Source organism: Schistocerca serialis, chromosome 7 (assembly GCF_023864345.2).
Source record: "Schistocerca serialis cubense isolate TAMUIC-IGC-003099 chromosome 7, iqSchSeri2.2, whole genome shotgun sequence".
Classification (NCBI taxonomy): Eukaryota; Metazoa; Arthropoda; class Insecta; order Orthoptera; family Acrididae; genus Schistocerca; species Schistocerca serialis.
The window spans coordinates 457595795-457622574 of NC_064644.1; positions in this window are offsets into that span (position 1 = coordinate 457595795).

A 26780-nucleotide genomic window follows, 5' to 3' on the forward strand; every position below is an offset into this window, starting at 1 on the left:
GCTATAAAGTAAATTGACATAATCACATAGGACAATAAAATTAGTGCTCAAGGTCGTCCTCCTCAAAGTTGAGAGCGCGGCGCCTCCGTGGAGCGGTACTGCCAGCCCTCCTAGTTGTAAACCTACCAGACAGCTGTTGTTGCAGGCGGATGAAAATGGTATGTGATGTCAAAATAACAACATGGACTGACGACAGCGCCTTCTTCTCAGTTTGTGTGCGTTCCGTGAAGCGGAAGACATGGAAACGATTCGATCTTCAACTTTTATATCCAACCATTACAATTCCGGACATGGGTTCCTTATCAAAACTTTATCCACCAAGTCCCCTCTACAACCCCTAAAAGCCTGCAATAGGCATTACGAAACCCTCTGTATGTCACACGGCAACTTTTGTAGAAAAATTCGAGAACAAACGTTTAGGGTACAAGTTACTTACTCAGCTCCCATGCCAATAATGCAGATAAAATTACAATAACAGCTTACAAAAAGACTTACAAGCTGTCTTTCACCAGGCATTCCTTCGATGAATGACACAGACAGATACCTTAATACTCTGCTAGACAGAAAATCTGCACTCTAGAAGGGTTAGAATAGAACGAAATGTAACTTGTTGTGCGTGGAGTATAGTAGAAAGAATCTGAGGTCATTTGGGGGCATGAAGGGTACGAAATTCGGTACATTCAGCTGCCTCCTCTGACACCAGCAGTGGCTCAGGTGTGGCTGGGTATCAATTTGAACAGTACTTGGGTGACAATTACAGGTACGCCATTTCGTGATGCTTTAACTCTGCACCAGAGTCCTTCAGTGTTAATGGTTGGAGAGTGGTGGCGTGGCAGTCTCTCGGCAAACAATGCAGGCTTTCGTTATTTTGTTGAAATATAATATCACAGGCACCGCTCTTAACACGTCTAAAGTGTAGCTGTTGTTGCAGAAATTACCGGGTGTGCGATCCAGAGGTTATCGTGTTGTTAACCTAATGGCACCTCATCCCATCGCGCCAGATGCTGTGCCTGTATGACGATGACGAATGTTATTTGTCAAATTTTACTATCCTCAGAGCTTCCTCACGAGAGTACGTCCATCGTGATGCTGTACATCAAACCAATGGCGAGCGCTGTTGTTGGACGCAGCTTTCTGTGCTGTCATGTCAATGAAAGATGCAACAATGATCTCAATGCTGACAGTCCATATTACTCGAGACGCCGCCAATCTATCCGAATGCATACTTGTCTTTCTCCAAAAAAACGCACTGTCTGGCTCAAGCTAAGTGACGTCACGGTCCTGCACGGCTGGGCGAATAAAAAGTCTCTACTCTCAGGTGCTAGTCGCGTGGAGGCGTTGAGATCCAGCATGGCATCCAGTACGGCTCTGCTGACCTCCTCGATTCCATATTAGCATGGCAGTGGTGGAATCCCGATCAAAGCGGGCAGAAATATTGCGCAACGATAAACCGCCGTCTCGATGTACCACGATTCTGCTGCTGTCGAATTCCGACACGTGCTGGTAGACGTTTGCCATTCTTACACGAGGTCTAACATGACCTTCTCAAAAACAACAACATCCAAATGACATGTCTGAATGAGAAAGCCCTTGCGTAATCTGTTCTTACATACGGAATGGAGCCCGTGTTTCTGCTGCCTCCTTTATGCCGTTGGGTTCAAATGCAATCATTTCTGTACCAAAACTGTAGGAAACATCGTGCCAATTCGTCATTTGGTACGTGCTGCCTTTATGGTTTTGTTGTTTTAATGGTCAGTGGTGTACATAGCTCGGTAAGGGGTACCTTCTGCGACACACATTGTAGTGATTTAGAAGATGCATACATACACTGACAGAAAAAAATTGCAACACAAAAAATAATTAATGTAGAGTAATGACATTCTTCTAATACATTTGTCTAGGTAACACATTTAACTGATTAACGTTGCAAGATTACAGGTTAATACAAGCGCAGAATAACCCATTGGAATTGTGAAATGCTAGTACATTAATAACCGATGTACCCGCCAGAATGCTGAATGAAAGCATGAAAACGTGAATGCGTGGTTATTTACTAGTGCCGGATGTCAGTTTGTAGGATGGAGTTCCACGCCTGTTGCACTCGTTGGGTTGATGCAGGGGCTGTTAATGCTTGTTGCAGATGACGCTGGAGCTGCCGTCTGATGATGTCCATGTATGCTCGATTGGAGACTGATCTGGTGATCGAGCAGACCAAGGCAACACGTCGACACTCTACAGAGCATGTTGTGTTACAACAGCGATATGTGGTCGAGGGTTATCGTGTTGGAAAACACGCCCTGGAATGAAGTTCATGAATGGCAGTGCAGCAGGTCGAATTACAAGATCGTCAGACAGTTTTGCAGTCAGGGTGCGTTGGATAACCACCGCACCCTAGACCAGACAAAAGATGTAGGTCCAATGTGTCTAGCACACAAACAGGTTGAGTGCAGGCCTTCAACTGGTCTCTCTCTAAACAACACACGGCCTTCACTGTCACCGAGGCAGAACCAGCTTTCATCCGAAAACGCAAGAGACCTCCGCCCGGCCTTCCAATGAGCTCTTCCTCGACACGACTGTGGTTTGGGGTAAGTGGAATGCACTCTACAGGGCATCTGTCCGAAGGTGTCCTTGAAGTAGCCGATATGTAACAGTTCGTTGTGTAACTGTAGTGCCAATTGCTGTTCACATTGCTGCTGCACATGCAATACGCCTAAAATGATGTTCTTCTCTCCCGGTAGTGCCATGTGGCCGTTCGGTGCCCGGTCTTCTTGCGACCGTACATTCTTGTGACCACAGCTGCCATCAATCACGTACAGTAGTTACATTCCTGCCAAGTCTTTCTGCAGTATCTCAGAAGAAACATTCAGTTTCTCGTAGCCCTACTACACGACCTCGCTCAATCTCAGTGTGTTGCAGATGGTGTCTTTGTCGCCTTAGAGGCAATCTTGCCTAATATCAGCTCACCATGTCCGATCTCAAAGGTAACTAACGCTCACAACAGTTGCAGCGTGTATTTAAAGCAAATCTGATTTGCATCCTCATAGTGGTGCTGCCAGCACCACTCTTCTGCGACTGGCGCGAAATTTGAAAAGACATCGTCTTCCAGATGTAGCAATACGTCTAGGAACTTTAGTTTATGTCGTAGAGCTCTTTCTTGGTGTTGCGATTTGTTTTCTGTCAGTTTAAAATGTCGAGCAGCCGCCAGAAATGATGAACCTGTTAGATGTAGTGAATGATTCAAAGGCGTGTGTAGTGAAGAAGGTCCAGAAGACAATGTACTTATTGGTGGCGATGACATGCTGAAGCCTGGTCATACGAAAAAAAAAAAAATCATCGGTTAACGTAGAGGCTATACGATAATATGATGCTGGTATAATCACGTACAATGTATGGGTGCTACTCGCTAATACAAATTCTAGCACTGTCGACTTCTTCGGGTACCGTCTTTGTAATCACATGACTAAGATTCTAGTAAGTCCTCTGCAGTAATCCACACCTTTGGGTGTCATACTGAGCGGTGTTGTCCTTGTCAGGTACACCACAGGCCATTAAAATTGCTACACCAAGAACAAATGCAGATGATAACCGGGTATTCATTGGACAAATATATTATACTAGAACTGCCATGTGATTACATTTTCACGCAGTTTGGGTTCATAGATCCTGAGAAATCAGCACCCACGACAACTACCTCTGGCCTTAATAACAGCCTTGATACGCCTGGGCATTGAGTCAACAAGAGCTTGGATGGCGTGTACAGGTACAGCTGCCCATGTAGCTTTAACACGAAACCACAGTTCATCAAGAGTAGTGACTGGCGTATTGTGACGAGCCAGTTGCTCGGTCACCATTGACCAGACGTTTGCAGTTGGTGAGAGATCTGGAGAATGTGCTGGCCAGGGCCAGAAAGGCCCGTACAGGACCTGCAACATGCGGTCGTGCATTATCCTGCTGGAATGTAGGGTTTCGCAGGGATCGAATGAAGGATAGAGCCACGGGTCGTAACACATCTGAAATGTAACGTACACTGTTCAAGGTGCCGTCAATGCGAATAAGAGGTGACCGAGTCGTGTAACCATTGGCATCCCATACCATCACGCCACGTGATACGCAAGGATGGCGATGACGAATACACGCTTAAAATGTGCGTTCACCGCGATGTCGCCAAATACGGATGCGACCATCATGATGCTGTAAACAGAACCGGGAATCATCCAAAAAAATGACGATTTGCCATTCATGCACCCAGGTTCGTCGTCGAGTACACCATCGCAGTCGCTCCTGTCTATGATGCACCGTCAAGGGTAACCGCAGCCATGGTCACCGAGCTGATAGTACATGCTGCTGCAAACGTCGTCGAACTGTTCGTGCAGATGGTTGTTGTCTTGCAAACGTCCCCATCTGTTGACTCAGGGATCGAGACGTGGCTGCACGATCCGTTACAGCCATGAGGAAAGGTGCGTGTCATCTCGACTGCTAGTGATACGAGGCCGTTGAGATCCAGCACGGCGTTCCGTATTACCATCCTGAACCCACCGATTCCATATGCTGCTAACAGTCATTGGATCTCGACCAACGAGAGCAGCAATGTCGCGATACGCCAAACCGTAATCGCGATAGGCTACAATCCGACCTTTACCAAAGTCGAAAACGTGATGGTACGCATTTCTCCTCCTTACACGAGGCATCACAACAACGTTTCACCAGGCTGTTTGTGTATGAGAAATCGGTTGGAAACTTTCCTCATGTCAGCACGTTGTAGGTGTCGCCACCGGCGCCAACCTTGTGTGAATGCTCCGAAAAACTAAGCGCTTGCATATCACAGCATCTTCTTCCTGTCGGTTAAATTTCGCGTCTGTAGCACGTTATCTTCGTGGTGTAGCAATTTTAATGGCCCGTAGTGTATTTCAAGTGCATTAGTGGGTTTAACAACTCGGTCACGATTTTCTGCAGGTGCAGATGTAAATAAACGGCCGAGTGCAGAGCTGAAGTACTGATACTGGTACTGATCTATTACTCTTTAATTTTCAGTAGCCGACCAACAACAGTATTTTAGGTCTGTATCCAAACTTAACGTTTCAATGATTAACACTGTTATCTACAAATATTAGTAGCAAAGAAACTGTGGTAAATAGATTCGCTCGATAAAGTAATATGATTAGTCTCCTTTTATGGATGACCGTGAATAAATGTTAACTGACCCGTTACAAATTATAATCGAAAAATGATAGTTGATTGTAAAATGGTTTGCTAATTTGAATCGGCCTGTAACTGTTAGGTTACTAATGTCGTACAAAGGAACAGTTTCTCTGGTACTGAATCCACATTTAAAGCATTCGAAAACAATTTCATAAAAAAAAAATCCACTTTCGATAGCGAAGTTTTTCTTTTAGCATTCATCATCGCAGTCCATTTCCTGCATGCAAAAGATTACCGCAATTCCGTTTTCGCTTTCGAGGTCCAACCATTAAACTGCCGACCCGATAATAACGCCTAGCACAGCGAAAGGCTGTTGATTTATTTGCACGGAAGGGTTATTAAGGCCGGCACACTGACTCAAAGCACTCCCAGAGGAAGAAAATCCAATTGAAACTGGATGAAGTGGGCGTCACATAACCAAACACCAGACTCCTGTTTCAAGCGATATGTTGGTTCTGTTGGCCTATTAGTTACGTTTGCACGACAAAAAGTATGTAGATTTGAGGATTAGTAGCGAGCGTTATCGTTACTGTAAATTTGATTGCCGTGTGCAAGAGATGCATCTTGCTGTGTACTGCATTAGCTTATGTATTCAGTACGGCCTCGTACGTCACTCCTAAAGACATCGAAAGGTTATTACGTGGGTCAGTCATAAAGTAACACTTTCCAATACGTTACGCTTTTTCTTCACTAGTATAGTCAAATGACATTCAGACGGCATCTAGTCGCAAACTGTAAGGGGATCTGTTCAATTTTCAATATAACTTGGTTGTTAAAACAATTTTTATTCTTCTTTCAGGAAGGTTAAGAATTCGATCGCATTTGAATAACTCGGAATTCTGCATCGTCAAAGTGACGATCATGGCGTTCCCTTTAGAAAAATTAAGATAAACGTATTTTACAGTGTTCGAAACGTCTGTTTTAACAAATTAGTGATAGTCATTTTATAACTCGACAAGTTCTGTTTCCAGAAAACGGTTTCGTTACATGACTCCGACTGTGGTAAAACTTGCATTTACATTTTTAAAATGATGTGTTTGACCTTGGTGAAATAGGTAAGCTGAAAACGATACACATAATACGATTCCAGTTGGTTAACACAGATCAACGTCCCACAGGTGACACAAATGTGAACGACAGTATCACCTACAACGCAAAATACATCCAGTTATGCATTCAGGACACCAGAATGAAACGAAAATAACATACACATGCCACATCCCGAAGCGTATGTTTGCAGTAAGAATTTATGCGAATAATATGTGAAGATTTTGTGATGCAGACTTCGGGCCGGCCGGAGTGGCCGTGCGGTTCTAGGCGCTACAGTCTGGAACCGAGCGACCGCTACGGTCGCAGGTTCGAATCCTGCCTCGGGCATGGATGTGTGTGATGTCCTTAGGTTAGTTAGGTTTAATTAGTTCTAAGTTCTAGGCGACTGATGACCTCAGCAGTTAAGTCGCATAGTGCTCAGAGCCATTTTGCAGACTTCGGGAAATAGACTCTTCTACAGGCAAATACAATTGGCCTACAAAAGGATTGTCACGCCAGTCAAATATTATGAAACAACATTGCTGCGAACATGAGAAAACAGCCGGGAACCTATCAATTCTGCAATGAAACTGCAGTAATTCTCTGAAAACAAGTGTCCTTACGAACTAACAACGAAAAATAGAAAGAACGGCGAAAATATTTAAAGGAAGTGCTAACGGCTGGAGAACCATTTAAAATCACATTAGAACCCAAATGTGGAATATTTTATAGAATTTTAGTATGGATACGAGAAACAAGCTGCAATGATTGTAACCAAACAACTCTTTCCAAAAGGGCTCATTTCCATCGAAATGTATAAAATGTAATCAACAGCAGATCATCCCATTTTTGTAAAGAATGATCGAAACAAGTGAACTGGGAAAATTAAACATCACAAATTCATCGTAAAATTCCTCGTGATTACACAAATCATCCTGTTTAGAGTGTTAAGCCACACTGTTCGTTGGTAAGGTCAATGCTGGGACGTTTAAGTAGCACTAAACAAAAGAATCGAACTGTGGATAAATGAAAAAATATTAAAACATTATTCCCAAAAGATGAAAACAAAATATAGGAAACTATTTTGTGAAATATTTTGCGGAACATCAGGAAGGGGTTTCCTGTTTAATAGTTTTGTCATGTTCAGCAAAGTACGGACAGAAAACTAAGTTACTGTTATAACCTGACTGGCAGGTTATTAAGATGTATCGCAATTGCAAAGTAGCTGTGAACTAATCTAACCTCCGTCTCTAAGATAATAAAAGTTTTCATCTACTGGTGTCGCATAAATGACATTTAAGATCGTATAAAGTTCTTTCATAAACTGTGTGAATGCGATCTTCAGTAAATAGTTCTAATTCAATTTTCTAAATAATGTTACCTTTTTTGAACAATTAGCATTTATTCTAGTATGTAGGTTTCACTGCGTAGAGTTTTACGGTTCAAAAGCTTCATTTAAATCACATGACCCCTTTGTTGTTACACAATTCTTATTTATAAACTATTTTATCAAAAAAGTCCAGTTTATACCCTCTTATGCAACACTTGATGGTAGAAACGGACAAACGTGCAGACAGACGCAGAATGTTCAGGTATGCAATTTATGTGAGAAATATTAGCTCGTTTTGAAACTTACAACTTTTTAAATAACAAACTATAATTTGGCATGGAATTAACTTCCTCTATTGTGAGATGCGAAGATGTAAAAAACATTGAATCCAAATGTACAATTTGAAACTTAGAAGCATGAGAGACTAAATATAGGCACGCAGTTTTGTTTTATGAAAACTGGCTTCTTTTGTCTCTACCTTACGGGTTCATCTTTCTCTGTCGGATCGTTGCTGAAGCAACATGTAAATTCCTTGTACTAGACAGTACGAATTACAGTGTAGAACTAATTGCTGAACTATTTTTCATTTTTAAGATACCTTATTGGTGGTGGTGGTTGTTGGGATGTTTAAGGGGGACTAAACAGCTAAGGTCATCAGTCCCCCACCGTATTGGAAATAATAATTTCTCGATTAGATGTATTTTTATGAGTTACAGAGGCAACGTAGGCCGTCTTGAAAGGGTTGGAACCTGATTGTTCAATGACCAAACGGTTAGAGCTTTTTTTGTGTTCTTTCGTTAGTCAATCTCATAAGAGGAAACGAACCTACTTTCGCCGATATGTAAGTCAGATATCTTAATTCGTTCATTTTGCAGTGTAATGATTTTATTAATATTTCACAGTGTATGAATAATGACAGCAGGCAACCCAAACATAATGAATAAACATGAAGATCTTTTTCATTTTTTTACAGGGCGATGACAATTATTTACGATACCTCGGGTTTTTTTTCTATTTTTTCCAAAATTAAGAGAGGCATTAATGTTGTGTTCAAACTACTGTTTAGATCCCATCGCATGTGGAAGGTGGATTGTTGATACGACAAAGTATGCACGCGAAATTTTGAATTATGGGCATTTCTTAATATCATTTAGGTGGAGAACTTCCTCTACCGAGACGGCACATTTCTAACTTCTGAACCGATCAGACCTTAGCGCAAGAAGAATTTGTAATTTCGCGACCTGGCGTTGACATTAGCAGCAATGTTAGAGCTAAACCAGATGGCGGGATTACAGTGAAGCCTTTCAAATCAGCTAAAGAAACAGGAGACGCTGCAATTGTGACGACGTCTAAAATAATATCAAACATTAAGAGACCGTAAACAAAAGTATTTTGGAGCTTAGAAGTAGTTTGATAGTAGAGGGTGTAAGCTGCAAGTAGCGTTAATGTATGAATGTTGTAAGACCGTGAAGGTCTTAATGTTGAGTAGTAGTCCCTGAAGGAGAGTGTCGGAACTCGCACAGAGCTCATTTGGGAGTGATTTTTAAGCCTAATGCAAGTCTCAGCGTGTCATCTGTGATTTAGGCATTTTGGAGAAGCATACTGGAAAACAATAGCATATTAGAAGAGTACCGGTACGGGTGAGAGCAGCAGCTGTGGAACGTGTTTTGCAGAGGTTTGAAAATGGCTCAGTCATGAGGGATGATCAGACATGAGTGTGAGTGTTGCACCGCCCATCATTCGGTCGCATCATACATGGCTTAGTTAGAATCTTAAATCTTTTGGTTAGAGGTTACTCACCCAGCAAATTGCCAGATGCATTGGTCTGACTAAAACATCATGCATCCTGTCGTAGTAATTGCCAGTGTACTGCCTATGCCTTTCCACGTAAAATACATCCAAAAGGCGGAGTTACAGGGTAGCGGAAGTGACAGCTGAGGCACCTAATAGCGAAAAAAAAAATACTGCAGCTTACACAAAGCTCTAAAATTGAAGAACTTGCATTTAGTGATGTCAGAACACCAAATGGAAATCACTCTACTTTAACAGACCGCACTACCATAAAACCAGTAAGAAGAAAGGGAACGTTGACAGACTGACTGTGTCGCTGTAATAGGTACAATGGGAAGGGGCAACTGGAGAACAATTGACCAAGCTAATGATCCTAATAAACATAAGTCTGGTAACCAAAGGTTTCCCCGACACGAAGTATTCCGAACGAGAACATGAACATCTTATAACATGTTATCCGAGGCTCCAAGTAGTAACAGAAAACGCACTTGAGGAGAAACACTTTACAAGCATACCAGATGGCCAGTGTTCATGTGAAGGTAAGCTAAAGATCGTCTCCTCATCAGTGCCCGAAGACACTGAAAAATTCCTGCTGTCACACCGGTCAGAAAGTTTCACCTTATGGCATTCCACACAGTAATTTATGTTGTGCTCCGAGTAATCACTTAGCGTATTGACAACTTTTTATTGCCAGTCCGGCTTTTCATTTTTTTAGCGTTCTCTCACTATATAATAGTTTTTTCTTCTTTTAGATGCAGGCAAATTTAAAACAAGGGTCTACAACTACATGATCCAGCCACCAGTAATTTTTACGAACATCACGGATCACGTCTTTTGTCACTCTTCTTTCGCCAGTGTAATGTAGACAGCATTCACTGAATAACACATCTTGACCAGGCGCGATGGTTACACACATGACCGCTGCGCGGGGCAGCCGCTCGGTCCGGGGCCCCTTACCACGGTTCGCGCGGCTTTCCCCGTCGGAGGTTCGAGTCTTCCCTCGGGTGTGGGCGAGTGTGTTGTCAGCGTAAGTTAGTTTAAGTTGCATTAAGTAGTGTGCTGAAAAGGGAACGATAACCTCACCAGTTAGGTCCAATAGGAATTTACCACAAATTTTCAATTTACGCATATGACCTTTCAACGTTGTGAATATATTTTAAATATTTCCTTTATTAATTTTAATATCCACAAAGTTGTCACACTGTATATTTCCCTTTACCATGTAGGTTACATCTGATGACGCGGCTTTAGGCCGCGAAACCGGTTTTGTAGCAATAAAAGGAATATTCGGTAATTACAACTTCCGGGCTAAGAGGCCGTGGTACAGTAGCAGAAATACTTCTCCCTGACGTTTCGTTGCCAGCTGCGGGCAGCATCATCTGAGGTGAGTCTACGACTGGCTGCTAGGCAGACGCAGACGCACAAGACCGAGGGCTGAACGCTCTGCTGGGGGCGAAGTACTAGCGCTTTGTGCGCTTCACCTTCTTAAATGATGGGGTGAAAATGTTGGATGACATGGTGGGTGTTTTTGTTACTAGACTTTTGTGCTGTTGGGATTTTTTTTTTCATATAGATAAAAGAAAGATGAAAGGATAGTTAGAGGGACAGTGAGAGAAGGGAAAACGAACGGCCTAAGTGACTGGCCGGTGGTTATAGTAGGAGTCTCCGCTACGGCTGGTGGTTGCCTAGTGTGTGATCATTTATGAACTTGGCTCATTGATTTCATTTTTTTCCTGACAAATATGTCATCGGGAATCTTCTTCTCTCTCCTACCCGACCGGGCCTCTTCCCACACCCACGATTCAATGACGTCGACCAGGTTGTCCCATTGGGAGGGCGTGAATATTGGGTAAGAGTTGATGATGGCTAACTCTTGGTCCGTGGCTGCTTCCGCTAATATAGTACGCCATCTATATGCCCGTAGGTCGAGCGGTTGATGGGGGAGGGGAGGCTTAGGCTGGCCGGGTGGGGTGTAGGGGTATGGGAGGTGTGACTGGGGGTACGGCCCGCTCTTCAGTGACACGGCAGTGTACTTGAGGATTTCCTGCACATCGTCCACTCTTGGAAATGGTAGCCGCACCTTCCTCTTCTTCTTTGGTTGCTCGACTTGCGAGCAGTCAGGAGGCGCGGTAACACCCTTGCTTGTGGCTGCCACCTTGGAGGGGGGCAGCCCAGGCGGCACTTCCTCTGTTTCCATGGGCGCCACCTCCTGCATTGCTGCAGGAGGGGGAGCGGTGGTTTGCGTGGCCGCGTCGACCCCCATCGGACGACTCACGGCGGGGGTGGCGGCGGGAACTGGCGGCTTCTTCTTGATAGCCCGCAGCTCGTCGCGCAGCTGCTGGAGCTGGCGATGCACAGCTGCGAGCTCGTCCTTCAGTGCGGCCCTTTCGGCCGCGAAGGCGGCTTGGAAGCCGGCCATCGCTTCATCGGTGGTGGTCTGAATGCGGCGCGGCTCGCACCCCTCGCCGGAGCGGGGGGGCGGGGCAGCCGTCGAGGCGCTTGACGTCGCCGCAGGGCGTGGTGCGGCGGGTAGACGGCGTGAATCGCGGAGGTAACCGCAGCTACGCGAGTTGGCGGCGTGTGGCCCGCCGCAGTTCGCACAGCTGCAGGCCACCCCACGAGGTTTCGTGCAGCTGCGGGTGTCGTGAGACGCCGCGCACTTCAAGCACGCGACGGCGTTCTTACACCCGCGCGCAGTATGCCCCAGCCGCTGGCAGTTGTAGCACTGGAGCATCGTCCTCTTCCGCTGTGTTCGCCTGCGCCTTGGCTGCCGTTGACGTCCGCCGGTGAAACCCATCGCGTTGATGAGGACTTCCAATGCAGCGGCAATCTGCTTCCCAACCATGGCGTTGCTTGCGCGGAGACGATGTGCGTCGCAGCGAGTCGAGCAGCGGAATGGAATGTGGCTGCTAGGCCGTGGAGGTCCTGTTTATATAGAGCGCGTAGAGGGCACCACCACTCGTCACGTGTTGTCACGTGACGAATGGTGGTGCCCTCTATGCGCTCTATATAAAGAGGACCTCCACGGCCTAGCAGCCAGTCGTAGACTCACCTTAGATGATGCTGCCCGCAGCTGGCAACGAAACGTCGGGGAGAAGTATTTCTACTATTGTACCACGGCCTCTTAGCCCGGAAGTTTTAATTACTGAAGACGCCGGCCGTGAAAGCCTACATGGTATGAAAAGGAAAATTTTTCCAGTTCTCTGCGGAATTCTTAACATCATGTCTTTCAACAGCTGTGGATGCTCAGAATATAGAACACTTTGTTCATCAAAAGAACTGTCACTACTTCAGGCATCTGTATAATCCACTAACGTTAGAGGCGCCATGTCACTAATTGCGCTGTTCCTCCCGCCGGAGGTTTTAGTCCTCCCTCGGGCATGGGTGTGTGTACTGTCTTTAGCGTAAGTTAGTTTAAGTAGTGTGTAAGTCTAGGGACAGATGACCTTAACAGTTTGGTTCCTTAGAAATACACACACATCTGAACAGACCGCTAAGGAATGCATGTGCTGGAGACAGTGCTTCAAAATATTTTACTAGTCAGAATCTCCACGTTACACTAAATACAGTAAGGGTGTTGTCCCATCACTATCACAAGGATTTTGCTGGTTTTGAAACGTACTTGGTTGTGGAAAGCCAGGTCCTAAGAACCTCCCACATACTTTTATATGGTACATAATAAACGTATGGGTAACTTCTTCTGCAGTGTCTAGGAAGGGTGTTTCATGTATTGAGAACAACTATTATCCAGGACAGTGGGAACAGGTTCCACGGTATGACGGAAAATAAGAAAATACCATTGTTAATCTGGGAGAGTCGCTGTTGTATGGATATGTCATGCAGGTAATGCGTTAAAAAATATCACAACCTGGATAGTGAATTCCTAGCAACCATAGTCGCTGAAAGCCTGTAAGACCGCGATACAGTCTTTCTCTCCTACTGTTCTATTTCTGTACCAATGAAACAATTATATAAATAATAAACAGGGTTATCAGTGGGATTAAAATTCAGAGTGAAAGAATATCAACGATAACTATTGAGTGCTATTGACAAAGGATTTCAAATTGATTCCGCATTTCTAGATTTCCAGAAGGCTTTTGACACTGTACCTCACAAGCGACTTGTAATCAAATTGCATGCTTATCGAATATCGTCTCAGCTATGAAAGTGGATTCGTTATTTCCTTTCATAGAGGTCACTGTTCTTAGTAACTGATGGAAAATCATTGAATAAAACATAAGTGCTTTCTGGCGCTGCCCAAGATGGTGTTATAGCCCTCTCCTGTTCCTTATTTATATAAATGTTTAGGAGAAAATCTCAGCAGCCGTCTTAGGTTGTTTGCAGATGATACTGTAGTTTATCGTCTAGTAAAGTCATCAGAAAATCAAAACAAATTGCAGAACGATTTACAAAAAATATCTGTATGGTTCAAGAATTGGCAATTGACCCTAAATAATGGAAAGTTTGACGTCATCCACATGAGTGCTGAAAAGGAATCCGTTGAAATTCTTCCGTTACACGACAAACCAATCACATCTAAAGGCCGTAAATTGAACTAAATACCTAGGAATTACAACTGCGAAGAACTTAAATTGGAAATAACAGATAAAAAAGGTTGTAGCGAAGCAGAGACTGCGATTTATTGGCAGAACACTTAGAAGATGCAACAGATCTGCTAAAGAGACTGCCTATACTACGTTTGTCCGTCCAATTTTGGAGTACTGCTGCGCAGGGTGGGATCCTTACTAGATAAGATTAACTGAGTACATCGAGAAAGGTCAACGGAGAGCAGTACGTTTTTTACTATCGTGAAATAGGTGAGAGAGGGTCGTATATGTGATACCGGAATAGGGGTGGAAATCATTAAAACAAAGGCTTTTTTCCTTGCTGCGGGATCTTCTCACGAAATTTCAGTCACTGACTTTCTCCTCTGAATGCGAAAATATTCTTTTGACACCGACCTACGTAGGGAGAGACGATCATCAACAAAAAGGAGGGAAATTAGAGGTTGCGGGGAAAAATATAGGTGTTCGTTTTTACCACGCACTGTTCAAGAGTGAGATAGTGCCTCTGGCAGGCACATAAGTGTGATCTGCAGGGTATCCACGTAGATGTAGATGTAGATGTAGATGTAGAAGATATGCTGATGAGATTGTTGTGATGCATGGAAGTTAGAAAGAATAGCAGTGTGACAAGTACACATTCGTGTTCCCCGCCGCTGGCGGTGCGTGTTCAAATCGAGCTGGGGGCTACAGGTCGCGGGCGTGGTGTGCTCGGAGCACCACCAACAGACGTCACGGACAGCCGCATTGGAACAGAGGAAGGCGAGGACCACCTCGTGGACAGACGAAGCACGAAACATGTGGGCGAGTAGCGAGGAGGTAACCTGGCAGATGGGTGGTGGAACATGACAGGCGTTTACTGTCAACACGGGGCATAGTTCCGACTGGAGCAGCGGACGGTGATGGGCTTCACGTTCCCGAGGGAGCGAGCGCAGCCAGAAGTGAAGAGCTAGTTGCTGCGGCGTTTTCTGGAATACGATAGTGTGTGATTGTGGTGTTACGTGCTGACTGTAGTGCACACGAGCTAGGCTGGCCTGGGCTAGCTAAGTGGCTTGTTGATTACGTGGTGAAAAACGTGGAGGCTGCGGTATGCACTAGTGAATTCGGGTGAAAGAATAGTAGCTGAAGGAAGTGTGCCTAATGAAAACTATATTGTCGTTGGTGTTGGAAATCACTGTTTTGACGCTCTGATATTCTGTGTGATGCGAAGTGTGTAGATCACTGGCTACATTGTGAGTTATGTCTCTCTTGTTTGTCTAGTATTAAGTGGGGTGTCGGCTTTGGCTGGGTATTGCTAGACTTTGCATTTGCGGTTGTGTCTGTTACTGTCTCATATTCTTCCACTGTAGATTCTTATTTCTGCAATACCTTAATTCGTGTCCATGCGAGTAGCCTGAATCAACACAGTCTGATTTATTGACATTTCATTTCTTGTATTACTTACTGCTATGTTGTTAAATTGTTCTTTCATTTGCGCCCCCTAATTGTAACGCTGAATGATTCTCTTGGGGCAAGTTAATTAAAGTGCATTATCTGTTTTAATTACTACGTCATATTTTGTTGTTCTGAATGCTGAGTTATTTGGTCGAGCCTTGTTGTTGTTATGCTCTGTATTGTCTATACTAAGTAACATTTTGAAAAACATTTTCTTAAGGAGTTACGCCAACACAACTCAGACACTTACCACTCCCTGTACCACAGCAGGACACGCTGAATGTAATGTACAGTCTAGTGAGCGTAGAATATGGGCTGAGAACAAACGGAAGAAAGATGAATGTTTTGAGTAGCAGCAGAAATGGTAGGGTGACCGGATCTGGAAGTGGTAAGGGGATACCAAACACAAACACTTTCTATCTGTATTTTTTGTATTTTCAGTTTTTTAGAAGATATTTAATCTCATAAACAGTTAGGAGCTTGCCACAGAGGCACAAAAAATAATATTCACAATTATTCACAACACTATTTTAGAGGAATCACCATTTGAAAAATAATTAAAGGTATTTTAAAATTCCGAGAAAATTTAATTCAAGCAATATTTCGAGTTGCGTAATTAGCAAGAAATTGAATTTTTAAAGTGGTAATTCACAAAAGAGCTCCAAACAAATGCGTTGTTCAACAGTTTTCAAACAGAATTACAAGGAGCTGAAAACAAATTCGTTAGCAAACATTAGGTTACCAGCTTCAACTGAGCACACTCGATTGCTTGGTTCAGCTCAGACACCGAAATATACACAGAATACATGTTAAAACAACAAAATTAATTACAGATCGTACAAGGTTTTTCGATCTCAGCATAATAAACAAAAAGAAGAAAAACTGTGTCCGTTTAACTTACAAGAACTCTAAGGTAAACAGGTAATTGGAGACACAAACGTTTTAAAAGAAGTTGAACACCTGAACGTTCAGAATAAAGACCATATACAGTTTTAATTAATCAGCGCATGAATGCTTTGAATACAAATCGTTCAAAAGAAGCCGGACATACAGTTTTAAAGAGTCAATCTCTCTGCTTCATTAGGTAATAATGGAACTAGAACCAACCAAAATGTGGGCCCTTTCACAGCCTTAACAGTAGCTTAGGCATATCCCGATTTCCAGGGATGCTGATCCTCATCAAAAACACAGGCACAAGAAACGGCCTCTAGCGAAAGCTACACGAAGTTGTAGGCAAGAACACACAACATATTTAAGCGAAAAGGGCTCAGCAAAAGAACTGTGGTTATTCCGAATCGCATCCAACATTTAGGCACATTCGAGACAAAGTGCTGATTGTTTATTTTTATGCCGGAGCTTGGTGAAATTAGGGATGCTGCGGATTCATATCCACCAACCCTGTCTGCAACAAAGGAACTGTGCCGACCCGGAAGACGCAACCCACGACCACGCAGTCATTTTTCAAATAGGGTAGGTATACTCTCCATAGCAAACGTTCGCCATCCGCAACACAGCGATAGGGATTCCTCGGCAAGTGGCCAGTGCTAGCATAAGGAACAACCAGTGTGACAAGACATAGTAGAGCCGAGTGTGTGGTTAAATGTCTTCGAAGAGCCACAAGGCTGCCGCTTCAAGCGGCGCTAAGGAAGCCGTCGCTGAGCAGCGAATACCAGTGAAGTTCAACGAACCACCAGAACCGATATGAGCACACGCGCGGCATATTGGCACCGAAATTGGCGACCATGAAGTAGACGAAGTGAAGGAGTGTTTGCTAGGTTGGGAGCACAATATGTGATGGACCAAGCAAAGAGAGAACAAAAAGCTGTTTAGCACAGGCAAAACGCTCATTTCTAGCCAAAATAAGTGTAGTAATGTCAGTCATCAGCTTTAATTTACGGAGGAAATTTCTAAAAACATACAGCTGGGACACAGAGGACACCATTGTTTGGATGAGAAGCTGGAAAAGAAGACAGTCGAAGCTTTTCAAATGTGGAGCTATAGAAGAATATTGAAAACTAGATGCGTTGATGAAAAACGGGTAAATGTGCAGAATCAGTGAAGAAAGAAATATGTGGCAGACACTGATAGAAAGAAAGGATAGGGTGATGTGTTAAGACATGAAGGAACAACTAGAGTGCGGTATACAGGGTGAAAGCCGCAGGGGAAGACGTCGGAATTTAAAAGGTGAAGCTGTTATCAATCTGCAGATTGGTTTTATTACCACGGTAGTCTACCAGGCACGGTTCTGTTGGAAGTGGTAAGCCACTGCTTTCATCTGACCTTGTTACTGACTTACCCAGCCAGTTATAGGGAGAGCTTCAGTTTCACGCGGAATTCAAACTACAGGGTGTCCGAAAAGTCTTTCCCTGATTACACAAATTGATAACTCAGGCTAGAAGTAAGATGCAAATATGAAACTGGTGTCTAATTATTTACAAACTATCAAAGTTTTTTTCACACATCAGTAAACTTACACATGAGCACCCTTGGCAGCACGTAGCACATCTAGGCGATATTCAGTTTCTGTCCACACATTAGCCAACATCACTGGAGGGATCGATTCTACGACTGTGGTTACCCGTTGCCGCAGGATTTCAAGATCCGGTACACGTGTTCGGTAGACCTCGTCCTTGACATAACCCCATAAAAAGAAGTCTAATGGGGGTTATGTCAGGAGAGCGTGGATGCCAAACCGTTGGCCCATCACGACCAATCCATCGCCCAGGAAAGGTCATATTGAGATAGGCACGGACGTCCAAACCTCAATGAGACGGTGCACCGTCTTGCTGAAACAAGACATCGGGGTGATACTGAAGCAGCCGAGGAACAGCATACAGTTGCAACATGTCCAGATACACTGCAGATGTGATGGCATCCTCAGCGAAGAAGAATGGCCCGATAATTCGATCGTGCAATAACGCGCACCAACATTCACCTTTGGACTGCCTCTGGTGCACTCCATGACCTCGCCAAGGGGTTGTGAACCCCAAAAGCGCACATTATGGCGATTCACTACTCCACTGACAAAAAAGGTCGCTTTGTCGGAAAAGGCAATTCGTCTGAGATGACCATCATCGTCTTCAATACGTGATAGCATTTCGACCGCAAAGTGTATGCACGAAACAATAAACGTTTGGGTAAAATGTCATTGAGAGAGCATTTTGGCATCTGTAATTCACGTGAGGCCCTGCGCAACGATTTCTTCGGACTTCGCAGAAAATACTGCCTTACAGCTTCCACCCTGTCTGCTGAGGTTCTTGGTCGACCAGACCTCGGAAGGTCAACAACCGATCCTGTGTTCTTGAACCTCTCATACCAGGCTTTAATGCTCTTGACATCAGGTAGATTCCTTCCAAATGTTGTCTGGAAGTGTCTCTGCACTGTGGTTGGTGATCGTGTCTCGTGGTACCACAGGACACACTGTGCCTTCTCCTGATTGGTTAACATGGCTTCTTGGGCACTGAGTCTCATCCACTACTTACGTACTGCGAACCTAGAACAGAAAAAAACTTTGATAGTTGTAAACAATTCGAGATAAGTTTCATATTTGTATCTTACTTCAAGCCTGAGTTATCAATTTATGTAATCAGGGAAAGACTGTCCGGACACCCTGTACAACGTACGTAGTGATTTTAAATCTCAGCATACATTGACTGAGGAGAAGGAAGTGATAAGGGAAAGATGGATATTTAGGAATGACAGGCGTTCGTGCCAGAGACCTCCAGGTTAACAGTCTGGCACTTTACCAATGAACCACTAAGTAATTCAGGACACTGGGTATATGTGCTGCTGTGAGATGATGAGACTGGCATAGGAGGAGAAGAACGCATTGCGTGACGCACCAAAGCAGTCAGTAGACTGGCGACCCACACAAACAAAGTCGTCTCATTCCAATATGCTCTGTGGAATGGTATAGTGCTACTTCTTCTTATCCATACTTCTCATGCTCCAAACCTATCTGTTACACTGAATCATTATCCACGTGATGATATCTTGCACTAACCCACTCACAATTGTCAACGCATCAGTCTGTCACAGCCAACTGTGGACGTCAGCAGGACATATTTTGCGAGCTTGTAGCTCCATGATAAAACAGAGATTATTTTTGTAATTATTCGAATAATGCGTAGTCATGCAGTAGTACAGGATTTTCAGATTCTTAGCGCCGAGAGACAAATGTCTTAATATTGTTTTCTACTGAGGGGTTTAGTAAATTATTATAGAAATGTAAAAAATTGTAATAAATATTTCGTGAACGACTATGCGCTCTGTGTAAGGAAGTTATTCAAATATTACATAACTCTTCCGTTACACATAACTGCCATTGAGCGCTTATAAATGTTGTAATTGTGTGACTTTGGTGAGGGATAGTTACTCGGTGATTATTATATGAGTTATTAATAGCCGGAACGGGTGAGCTGTCGTGATGAGCCGGTGTATCTCAGGTTCTCGGTTGGAAGACGTCAACTGTATTTGAAGCAAATTTCGATATCAGAAGTCTTCAATCCAAACTATCGCTGAGCGCCCACAATTCAGTCGGTGCGAGGAAACTGCTGCAGATACCGGTAGGCCCCTTTCAGGCCGTCAGTACCAATCATGTAAAGTTGTATCAACGTTTAGAATAATGTTTCGTACAAATTAATTGCTATTATCGTGTACCCTCGAAAGTTGGATCTTTTAAATGGAGTAATTGTTTTCAGTAATGAGCTGTATTTTTGTGAGGACAATTACATTATTTGAATCCTAATTCTCATGGCTGAACTACCTCAATAAATATTTGTAAACGTTCGTCATAGTTACTGAAAGTCCTTTGTCACCGAGTTCCATTGTAGTAATACCCGCGTATAAATGCAATTCCATACGCCAGATTCGATTGCGTGTGCTGGTAAGAGTGAAAGGTGATTCTGGGATTTCTTATTTTAATTTCATTTAATGCATTGTTCCACTTGCATAGTAGCTGACCTTTATTGTGTTAATGAGCACTGCCTTTGTTGTATTGTTTGAAACGGCACGTGGATTACGTCAGAGTAATCAAAGTTCTGTAGACAAAACCTACATTCAGCATAGAATTATTACGGCTTTCCTAGTACAATTATGGCAATGTGGAGTCCATTCTCAATTTAACTAAAGTCGTCCGCACCTGCCCAAAAAGTCACACAAAATTAATCACGCCACACAAGGAAATTTCATGCCGTGAACCTTTGTATTATGAATGTGTGGCAATTTAGTGCAACGACGACGGTTCGCAGTGTGCCGAATAATTTTACAAAATGTGCACGATATCAAAGTCGCTGCTGTACGCACGTAAAAAGAGTCATTCTTTGTTAATGTTTCCGAATCTACAGCCCTATACGATGAAATCGTCGTCGGAATATTTTATGCAAAATCAGAATTAATTTCTGAGGAAATGTGCGCAGCTGTAACGAGCTGTTACTCTTTGTCTGCTGAGAAATTTAGCAGTCTCGTCTACCTGAGGCACAGCCGGCGACCCAGCGTCTTGCTGGCTGTCATGGAGACCCAACACTGATGTACACAAAAACCTAGTGAAAAAACAATTTAAACTACGATGCGCGGACGAAGATGCGACAGATGATACTATTGCGACGTCGGGAGATACAGGAGACTCCTTGGCTGACGTCTGTTGAAGACGATCGCCGGACATTTACCGGAAACAGGAGTTGACCTATAGTCGATGTCAGCCCTACGTGAGGAGTAGTGAACTGCAATTATTTTATGATCTGAGACTCGAAAGTCCTTAGTAACCTCTGGCTTTTGTCGAAAATGGAAGATGCGCAGCAATAATCTGTAAACGTTGTGCAGGAAGTTTTTGGGCCACTGTCTGGAGCTGTTGCCTCACATAGACCAACTATTGCAAAAAATTGGTAGATAATGCCTCACCCATCAACTACTCAGTTGTTAACGGTAATTTGCGCACGTAGGGAAACTGAAAATTAATCTACTGCACTGAATCAAGTGACATTGGACCAACAGTACACTTGCTAAATAACCATGCGAGAGAAAGACTCCTCAAAATCTCCTCATATAAATTTGGGAAACAGGTCAAACAGTTAACTAACCGCAAAATGTGCATCGCAAGTGCCAAATTAGTTACAACACAATATAGGGCGACAGGTAGTCTTACGCCTCCACTCATCAGGTGGTGAGACGCAATCTGTTAAAATAGGATGTAATGAAGTTTGCACACTAAAAACACCAGACAAGATTAGAATGACATGGTTTTCAAAGGAATTATATACTTTGCGCTTGAAAATATTATCCCACACGGCGTCAATGTATGTATGACTGTAATCGAGGTAAACCATCTGAGGTATAGCGTTGACACATATACCGAATAATCATTTTTTCTCTGCCTGTAGACTGCAATTTTATCAATCAGAAAAGGAAAGTACACATAGACAAAGAACGTAATAGCTTATCATGCTCATAACAACACACAGTGTCGCTTTCGAAAGTTGTAGAACTACTCACGCTTTGCGCTGTCAGAAACGGCATTGATACACAGAGTTGTCGGCTGTATACCAATAAGTGCTGATACAAAAGAACTTGTAAGTACCTTCATTTTATTGATAATTTTGATTTGAAACTTGTGTTCAGAGTAAAATTTCCTTACAAAAGAATTGTTAAGTGGATTTATATCCACGAGGTACACTGTAATATCAAAAATCTTAGGAAAGCCACTGAATAACACCCCAGAAACATTACAGCTGCCAATCAAAAGTGATGTCTTTGTAAACAGTACCTACATTCAAGACAAAATTTGCTTATTTTGATTTGACACAAACATCTCGAACGAATTCCAGTTCAATAGATAAAGATCATGGCAAAACTGCTTTGTTACTTGTGTGACGTATGAAATGTAAGATAGGTACTTCGCTACATATTCCATGGATCATTTTGCACCATTAGCTGTAATGATGTGGAACGATCATTTTACACTGAAATCGCAAATTAATTTGTAAATATGGTTACATTTTGAACATTTATAAGGTTTCTTATTTTACAAACTGGAAAAAGATATACAAATGTGAGTTAGTGAATCCTACCCACCACCTTTTACACATACGAAGAGAAATTCTTCTACGAAATAAAAGGGGTTGTCGAGGAGAATATTTCTCAGTTTGTTTCCAAATTTTACTGTGATGATTGTAGGACATTTTATATCACTTGGTAAGAACAAAAAGTTTTTGTAGCTGCATTGAGCACCCATTTTTATTCTAAAGACCACTTTGAAAACGCTGTCCTCTAGGAATATATTCCCTCGTCTGACACTGAGATCTAGACTTACAAGCTGCAGGTAGTGGCGTTACAACGTATGCCGCGCACCAGAAACTGCGAGGAACCAGAATTGGAGTTCCTGCTCGGCACGCGCTGTTGGGTTCTAGCCGTGCGTGTGAAAGGCAGTTCTCAGGCAGGGCCTCTCCAGCTCTCCAGCTGCTCGTGAGGGCCGGAGCCACTGCTGTAAGGGCCCGTCTATTCACACAGGGAGCGGGCGACGGGGATAGCAGCTGCAGACCGCCGGCCAACTCTGCTCCAGTTTGCAGGGCAGCAATATGGACGCCGCCTCACCCCACCTGGCTGCGCCACTCAGGATTGCCACACCTGTCCACGGCAGCTGCCGTCGCTATGTTGAAGTCTCTCTGCCTAGCCAACCAAGTACCGTGCTCCACGGTTAATAATTACGATGTTCCACGGGGAAATGTACTAAACATGTGTTACATAAAATAAAAGGAAAAAAGAAAAGTACATGACTTAAAGCGTGGTAAGTTTATAAAACTACAGAGGGCCACTGAGGTGTCCAACAGTGATCGTTGCTGCACAGGGTCGCCATAATTTTCGAAGAGAAACCCTCTATTCAAGCTACTAATCAGATTGATGCTATCAGCTGTCACTCCTTTTTCCAGAAGGATTCTAGCACAGCAATACGGGGAGAGCCTTTTGTTTGCCACAGAGTCCAGGGGTGGCCACCTTTTATCGCGTCAGAATTATACGACATTGCAATACGTGCATGTCCAACAAACAGGCACTCTGGCAACTACATCTGTTATGAAATACATGAAATGTATTCGCATTTGCTAATATGGACAACTTTCAGCTGTATAATGGAATCGCAATTCTGTCAGAGACAGCAAAGGACTTGGAAGGGCGGTTGAACGGAACGGACAGTGTCTTGAAAGGAGGATATAAGATGAACATCAACAAAAGCAAAACGAGGATAATGGAATGTAGTCGAATTAAGTCGGGTGATGCTGAGGGAATTAGATTAGGAAATGAGACAATTATATTAGTAAAGGAGTTTCGCTATTTGGGGAGCAAAATAACTGATGATAGTCGAACTAGAGAGGATAATAAACGTAGACTGGCAATGGCAAGGAAAGCGTTTCTGAAGAAGCGAAATTTGTTAACATCGAGTATAAATTTAAGTGTCAGGAAGTCGTTTCTGAAAGAATTTTTATGGAGTGTAGCCATGTATGGAAGTGAAACATGGATGATAAATAGTTTGGACAAGAAGAGAATAGAAGCTTTCGAAATGTGGTGCTACAGAATAATGCTGAAGATTAGATGGGTAAATAACGTAACTAATGAGGAGGTGTTGAATAGAGTTGGGGAGAAAAGGATTTGTGGCACAATTTGACTAGAAGAAGGGATCGGTTGGTATGACATGTTCTAAGGCAGTATTAGAGGGCAGCGTCGAGGGTAAAAATCGTAGAGGGAGACCAAGAGACGAATACACTAAGCAGATTCAGAAGGATGTATGTTGCAGTAGGTACTGGCAGATGAAGAAGGTTGCACAGGATAGAGTAGCATGGAGAGCTGCATCAAACCAGTCTCAGGACTGAAGACCACAACAACAACAATGGAATGGCAAGATTGAAAATTTGTGCCGGGGTGGGACTCGAACCCGGATTTCCCGCTTGTCGCGTGCAGTCGCCTTAACCACTTACAGTAACTGAGCACCTTGAACAGCCAGGCCCAAACTTCCCTACGTCGTCACCCACTTGTATACAAGCTGCACTAGTACATTCCTTGTGTGTATTCCTATACTGGGGAGGCGTTTGTAAGTGATAGCTGGTTACCCTATACCGGAGGATAAATACGACATTGCAGTGACTGCATGTCCAAGGAACAGGTACTCCGGCAACTATAGCTGTTACTAAATACACGAACTATATTCGCAGTTGCGAATACGGACAGCCTTTAGCTGTATAATCGAATGACGACACTGAAAATTTATGCCGGACCGATACTCGAACCCGGATTTCCTGCTTCCCGCTATCGGTCGCCTTAATAACTTTGGCTATCCCACCACACTTCTCGCGGAGCCACAGACGCGAACACAGATCGCGCACCGATTAGCGGGAAATTCATGTTCGAGCACAGGTCTAGCACAAATTTTCAATGTCGTTATTCTATTATACAGCCGAAGGTTGTCCATATTTTGAGCTGCGAATACATTTCATGTATTTCATAACACCTGCAGTCCAATATCGTATTTATCCGCTGATACCAGGCAAGGGACTTTCAATTAAAAATGTTTACTATTGACAGTTTTGGTGCTTCGGCGCCAGGATGTCTTGGAAATTCTAGAAGAAAACGTTCTGCATTGATACAGTTAAACCTTAAGAATTTTTTGAGGAGATTTTTGCTTGCGAATGAAAGTCTCCAATTGTTCAAGGAGATCCACTGGTAAAACTTTGTCAGCTGAGTATAGTACGTAATTTTCGCAAAAGGGTTGTTAAAATTTCATCAAAGTACAATTACTAAGAGATGATTTCAAGTGTTCAGTTTAAAGATTCTTCTTACTGAAATAGCATTGTTTTTTACACCATGTGTTATAGAGTTAACACTGTTTCTAAAATTTGTTTTCAAACTTTTCAATTGTTTCTCCACGCCAGTTATGCGTATTTCTATGTCGTTCATACGGGAGTCTGCCTGACAGACAAAAGACGGTGTGTTTGTGCGGTTCCCCCGTGTGAACGATTTCTTGACCGTGAAATTTAGAGCTTCGGCTTTCCTTTCGCTATCTTCAACTTCCACACCAGATTAGTCAATAAGGGACTGAATAGAATCTTGCGCTTGTATGTGATGGAGACATTTAACATTTATAATGTCATCTCTCTTGGACGCCTATGTGCTACTTACGACAATTTTGTAAGGCCTGCGTGTTACAGGCAACTATTAATATCACCATTGTTTGCCTTGATGTTGTAACCTGTATATGTCCTAAGATCCGATGATGGTGACTTTAGTTTCGCCGAAACCGGTAATCATGGAATAAAAAGAATTTCTGCGATCTTGACTACCAGTGTATTGTTTAACAGGTTATTGTTTTGTACATGATTCTTCTGTACCAGTGGTTTCTTGGAAAATTTCAACCCTGATTCCATACTAACTGCTATTTGCACTCATGTGAAAGCGTTCTACAAATACAGGATGGTGTAAAACAGCATTTCTTATTACTTCACTTTTTAATTTTTGAACGTCACCCTGAAATTATTTAGTCCACATAAACGCACTTTTCTTTCGAAGTAGGTTGTTCCTCTTTTGAAAATTTGCATTAAAACCCGCAAATACCAAGGAAAGCTTGAAGTTGGTTCTTGCTCTTTGGTAATGGGCATTTTTCAATAGCATTTAATTTTTCTGGTTCTTGCCAATCTCAGCAGCGTTAATAATAATATTTTATCTCTCTTACAACAAATTCCCCTTTGTTTCAGGTTTAATGTCATCCCTCCTGCTTGAAGAGCAGAAAAGTCTGTCTTAACAATCACAGTGCTCTTGCCATTCTTCTGTGGCGATCAACAAGTCGTCCATATACATTGTCGATCTAGCGCTTAGTTCTCGTCCTAGGTCTGAATTTATAACTCTGACAAATACCAAAACAGATGTATTAAAATCAAAAGACAACCTTATACTAGTTAAAAGCTTCCTGCAAATAAAAACGTATATTTGCGTGATTATTCATTCAATGAAACAGCCAGTGCCCAATTCTCAAATCAACGTTGGTTAAGTACTTCACATTATGAAAATTTTGCAACATCTCATCTAAATTTTCGGGTCAGTTTACTTCTTTTTTGAAAATATTGTTTAAAGTTCTTCAATCAGAACTCGCACTACCCCATCTTTCTTATTTACAATAATGAGAGGACTATTATATTCACTGTTACTTCTTTCATTTTCGTCCATACAACCATTTCATCTATTTCTGCCTGCACAGCTTGTTTCTTAGCAAGGGAACTGAAAAAGGTCTCACGAGAAATGGTTCGTGTGCCAGAGTTTCGACACGGTACTCGAAGCTCTTACCAAGCCCAGGTTTGTCCGCAGACACATCCCGGTTTCCTTCTAATATGCTGAACAGTTCAGATTTTTTCTAGTGTATGGTCCTGCAAGTTCGTAGTGGTTTCATTAAAATCATCTTC